We start from the raw sequence: 6,210 nt of genomic DNA, 5'->3' as shown, positions 1-6,210 counted from the left end.
CCGGACGGCTGCCTCGCAGGGGCCCCGGCGTCCAGCACACGCCGGCCTCTGTGGAAGCGATTTTACGTCTTCACCCAAAGCAGTGCCAGCCTTCTGGTACTCTGCCGGCTTCTCCTGAGGAATTATGAATAATGACTCATCAATCTAGAATCTACACAGGCGAAGACGCGGTGTCTAGAATCAGGAGACCGGATGAGATCATAAAGAACGCGAACGTGCACAGAAGAGATCCGAGCGCCGAGGGCTGGGGCGCCGGCCGTAAAGCAGCTCCGCATGCGCAGAAATAGGTCTGCCAGCGGATGTCGGAAGAGGCGGGGCGGGAGGAAGCTGAGACTGAAGACTCAATTTGTCTAGGTTTGCACCAATACTCGTCGTCTCCCACATGGTCTAGCGGTTAGGATTCCTGGTTTTCACCCAGGCGGCCCGGGTTCGACTCCCGGTGTGGGAACGCCAGTACCTTTTTGGACAGAAAACGAAAATAATTCAAACACCCCTAAACTAGGGGAACACTGGTGTTTTTAGAAAGAGCTATAACCCCATTTCAGAGCACCCAGAGGAAATTGAAGCTGAAGAGAATCGAGGTCTACCCTAGAGTGAATGGTCGTACAGCCCACTCAAAGCCGGTCGACCGGCAGGAGCAAACGGAAAGGAAGTAACTCGAAAGAGTGCCAAGTTTGCTTTTGAAATAAGTCTTTAAATCCGAGGAGCAGGGAGTCAGCTGGTCCTATGCTAAGATAGATCTTTCAGTTGGTTTTCCTGCGTAATTTCTCCTTGTACTGTGAATATGGAACACATGATCAAAAAGTGCTCTTCTTTGGGAAAAAAAAAAAAGACAAGACACATTGTAAGACATTATAGGCTTTTAAGTTGCCTAAAGCCATTCCTTTGAGAAGGACAGCAGGATTTTCAGAAAAGTCACATTATTGAGGGCACAGTAGTTCAGAGTACAGTCTACTGTGTTTTGTGATTCAAAAGCTCACTGAAGCAGTTATCGTGGGGGGGAGAAGGGGAGGAAGGAAAATAGAAAATTATATTATTACACATATTGAGGAGTGAGGCAATGGCAAAAAATAACACTTTCTTCTCACGCCCTGTTTGACACATTCTGTTGTAAAAAACTTCAGGAATTCATGATACACTCAATAAGCTCTCTAGAGTTAGAAATGTTAGTACTGATGTGTGACAAGACAGTTTCCAACTGTTACCCAAATAAGTGCATCTTCTGCTGTAATCGTTTATCTTGCTTGCTTCTCCAAACATTTGCTGCTAGGAAAAACCTCCAGGCATTTAGAAGCCACACTTCTGTCCCACTGGTGTTGAACTCTTTGAAGCTTCCCCAATTTGTTCTTAGACTACCATTAACCCTGAGAAACGACTGTGAAAAAGACTTGGCATCCACATAACTTTGTTTGAGATTTGCTCTCTTTTTAAAGTCCTTTGGGATTTTAAGGGGACACAAAAATATCACTTTCAATGAGAAACATACTAGGCAAAATATATGCTTATTCAAAATTTCTAATAAAAAGCCTGGAGGAGAAATTGATCATCAGCAGGTGAGCTGCATTTATTAAATCGAGTAGGACAGAACAGATAGGAAAATATAAAACCCTGTAATAGTAACAACTATTTATTGAGCACGTTCCATGAACTTGGATAAATGTTTTATATACTTTTTTTCAATTTAATCCTTATTTTGTTATCAGATAATATTATTATGTCTGTATCAACCAGGGGCCCAGTAGGAAACTGATGACATTCTTAACAGAGTTTAATAAAGGGACTACTTATGTTTTGTTGAGGTTCTAGAAAAGCAACAAGGAATAATGCTGTCTCCAGGGCTCCTCAATCTAAAATGAGCAAGGGGAGGGAGGATGGCTGCCAAGGAGGAGCTGTGGTTTCTGTTTGTCTTAAAACTTGCTTTCTTATGGCAAGTGAGTTCCATTCACATGAAGACTGTTAAATCCACTCATCCCATGAATCATTCATTTTCCATAAAATAGATCTGTGGCCTCACAGATTTGACAAAAGCATCCTTTGGATGAATATGATACTTAAGAGACACAGAGCATAGTAGATGCCTCTATAAACATGTACTTAATTAAATGAAAACAGCTTAACTTTGTGGGGAAATATTTGCTTGAGTTTTATTTGCCATTTTTATAACTTTGTATTTTTTGCAAAACATTTTGCCATAGTTTTCATTAATCATCTTCCTTATTAGTCTTTATATTCATAGACTATTGTGAGCTACAAATGCCCTTTGCAATCATTTAATGGAGCCTTTCATTTTACCCATGAAGCACTGGGTCCTGGATCTTATGCTTTGAATTCCCCAGGTTTGGTTTTTAATTTATCTTTAAAATATTTATTGATTAAAAAACAAAATATTTATTTACTTATGGCTGCACTGGGTCTTCCCTGACGCGCACAAGGTTTCTCCAGTTGAGGTGGGCGGACTTCTCATTGCAATAGCTTCTCTTGTCGCAGAGAACGGGCTCTAGATGTGCGGGCTTCAGTAGGTGCAGCGTGAGGGCTCAGAAGTTGTGGCTCATGGGCTCAGTTATTTGCGGCGCAGGGGCTCAGTTGTTTCCTGGTATGCCAGGGTCCGCCCCGGCTGATCCAGGGTATTCGAAGGAGAGACGGCGTAGGCGAGGATCAGGAAACAACTGCTTAATTAAACGTTAATTAAGGATATAAAGAGTAATAGAATGAGTATAGCTCAGTAGGAAAATTCAGTGGAGAAAAGAGGCTGAGTAGCTTGGTTTACACGGGAGACCAATAAAACTTCAAGACAAGAAGTTTGCACCACTTACGTAGGCTGCAGGCATCCTTCCGTTCTCCCGAAGGAGAGGAGACACTGAGGCCTCCCCGGTCGGATCTTAGAAGCCCAGGCATAATTAGTAAGCATGGTGGGTTCCGCGCTCCAGATGGAGACTCAGCCAGAGTGAGAGAGAGCGCGACATGGGGAGACCAAGTTTCGGTGAACAAGGCTCGCACTTTATTTTCCAAAGTAGTTTTTATACCTTAAGTTATGCATAGAGGATAATGGGGGAAGGGGTAGAGTCATGCAAGGACAGCAGTTCCTGATCCTAATCGAAGCCAGACTTTCAAACTTATCATATGCAAAAGTTCAGGTGATTTACATCATCTTCTGGCCAGGAGGCCTGTTAACTTTTTAAGAAACTTATTTTTCTCTAAAGGTGATTATTCCAAAGTCAGGAGCCACCCTCCAAAAGCGTTAGATAAAGTTGCATTCCTATAGGGCAAAGGTGTGGTGGGCTCAATCAAGAAAAGAATTAACTCAAGGGTCCAAGGTTACAAACATTAAAGCTACTACTTACACCAATTATATTAATCAATACACTGCCAGGGACACAGCAGGTAAGGGATATGGAGACTTAGCAGTAAATATTGGCCCAATAAGTGAAAAACCCTTCACCAATACAATTTCTAATCAATCTTTTAACTGCTCAAAAGACTCTGTATTTAGACAGTTTAGAACATCTCATGCCTCTCACAGTTGGGAGGCTCTGAGCAATCACATGTGGCCGGAAAAACCTATTCAGGCAGGCTAGAGGATTTCCAAAGGAGTTGGTAGGTTGAAACACTGTCACACCCAGGAATTATTAACTGGAGCTGTAAGCTAACTCTTTTTTCAGAGAGAGGTAGTGGGGGACAGCCCCCCGTAAAGTCAGAGGTGTAGGTGAAAGCACAAAGCAGAAAGTAGGCAGACTCTGGTTTTGGGGGTAGATGCTCGAGAATTTCCAGGGGGACTCCTGAGGCTCGATCCCGCCTTTGCGTATGCTGAGCCTCCTTCCTCATGACCTTTGTCATGGGTGGAGCTCCTCACGCTGGCTCCCGGCAGTGATAGAATTCTAGTTGAGCAGTGATAGAATTCTAGTTGAGCTATTCCAGATCCTGAAAGATGATGCTGTGGAAAGTGCTGCACTCAATATGCAATATGCCGGCTCCCAGCACTGGCATGTGGGATATTCCCTGACTGTGGATCGAACCTATGTCCTCTGCATTGGCAGGCAGATTTTTAACCCCTGCTCCAGCAGGGAAGTCCTGGGTTTGGATTTTTAGATTATGTATCTCCCTAAATTGAATCTTTCATGGTGTCCTAGACAGACACCACTCCCTCTTGCACCACTGGGTGCAGAGAAGATAAATTTGAAGAATTTGGTTGTATCTTGCTTTTGGTACAGCTGCAACAACACAGTTGTAACATCTTTCTGTTTGAAGTTTTGAGTTATTAAATTTTTTTAATTCACCATATAAACATTTCTAGAGAGTGATGATCTTTGGGACATTTGAATTAGTTGTAGGTTCTCAGTATATGGTCATAAATTTTGGGGGAGTCTGCACAGATATCACTTTATGCCTACTCACATACATAGAGTCACATAGACTTGTATGAATCTTCCCTCAGAAATATATGTTACACATAAAAAATGTCCTAACGGATTGCAACATTAACACTTCATATTAATGCAGGAAAAGGAAGGCAAATGTGAATTTTAACTTACCCACGTTGTAAAATTGGAAAAACACTGAATACTTGGAAAATCACCGGAACAAATGATCAAAAAATCAATTTGCAAACACCTAGAAGACCACAGGGAACTGGGTAATCATCCCGCACAGTTTTGTGAAAAACAAAGCTGATCAGATGAATCTAATTTCCTCTTGTCACAGAGTGACAGGCATGGTGGACGGAGGAGCAGTCAAGATAATCTATCCTGATTTAAGAAACCTTGGCATGTTGTACTGTGTTGTACTCATGAAGAAAATGTAGGTAAAACTACTGCTGTCTGGCAGGGACACATTCAAGCTGAAGTTTGGGGCTCAGCTTCATCTATATAGGCAGCTTACCCTCATTCTATGCAGCAATGACTCTATCCTCCTTCCTGAATCTTTTCTGCCTGGATTCCATTAAAAAAAAAAAAAAGTGTTAATTCAGATTTTCTGTGCAAATGACATCATCTCTCTGTTCCTCAGTTTCCTAGATGGTAAAATTGGGGGTAATAATCAGATCTATTTTATAGGGTTGTGAAGATTAGACGAGATAATGCATATAAAGGGCTCGGTCCAGTTTGGGGCCAATGACCACTGGTTACCATCACCACCATCATCAGTCATCATTATCGTGTTTAGTTCCTCTTTCTCTACTTCTAATCACAATGTTAAGTCTGATCTTTTCTACCTCTTCAGTGATGCCAAGGTATGTTCTTATCTATTTCTCCTGCCACTGTGCTGGGCAGATCGTCTTGTTCCCTGCGCTGTTAAATAAGCACCAAGTTGGTTTCTTTGACCCCCTATCTCATCCAACTTTTCTATCTCACATCCTACTGTGCATTGCAGCACAGAGCTGAGGGTGCTGCTCCTCTGCACATCGGGGCTTTGACCTGCTGTGTGCTCCCAACCTACCTTTACAACCTAAATCCTACCACTTCCCTCCGTGCATCCCAGTTTCCAGTTAACTTCTCAGTGAACCCTGTATCTGGCTTTTGCTCAACATTTCCTCTGCTGAGATGTTCTTGTGCCTTTTCCCTAAATATCTGCATCTTATCCATCCTTTAAGGCTTAATTCTAATGTCCTGCCCTTTGCGGAGCACCCCTTACCTCTCCTGCTGGGAGACTCCTGATGGGAATGTGTTCTCATTCCCCTTAGCATCTTATGTACCTCTCTTCTGATATTAATTCCTTTCTGACTTCAGGTCTTAGCTTAGATGTCATTTTTTCCCTAAGTCTCTGCTGCTTCACTGGCAGTGGGGGAGATGCTTTGCTCTGCATGTTTCTCTCTCAAAGCCCTGGCCACGCACCCCTCTAGAGCGCATGCTCCAAGACCAGTGCCCTGCAAGCAGTAAATACTTAATAAACATGTGTAGAGGGAATGTGTGAGCCAGACAAGAACTGTATTGTCTCAAGGAACATCTTAGGTTCCAAGTTACAGAAAACCACTGGCCGAAGAGAGAATGATTGGGTTATGTAAGCAAACTGTGGGAAGTGGGGTGGTGTGGTTGGCCTCAGGGACAACAAGAACCAGTGTTCCCTCTCTCTGTCTCTCTGGGTGTCAGATTTATTCCACCTATTAGGGACCAGCTATTTCCACATGGCAGGGATCTGGGCACCACCAGCTCCATATTCATTTCTCACAGCTCCTCCAACTAAGAGGGAAGCTCTTGGTTTTCTTAGTTTTTGTTGGAA

The 6,210-nt window shown here is 43.0% G+C and overlaps 1 non-coding gene across 1 annotated transcript; it reads left to right on the top strand.

Moving 5' to 3' along the window:
* Positions 1-376: 376 nt before the first annotated feature.
* On the top strand, positions 377-448 carry TRNAE-UUC (transfer RNA glutamic acid (anticodon UUC)). The gene has a single exon. It is a non-coding gene; the product is annotated as a tRNA-Glu (tRNA).
* Positions 449-6,210: the final 5,762 nt, after the last annotated feature.

This window comes from Bos indicus, chromosome 12 (genome assembly GCF_029378745.1).
Source record: "Bos indicus isolate NIAB-ARS_2022 breed Sahiwal x Tharparkar chromosome 12, NIAB-ARS_B.indTharparkar_mat_pri_1.0, whole genome shotgun sequence".
NCBI classification, from domain to species: domain Eukaryota; kingdom Metazoa; phylum Chordata; class Mammalia; order Artiodactyla; family Bovidae; genus Bos; species Bos indicus.
This window is presented reverse-complemented; position numbering and strand designations above follow the sequence as displayed.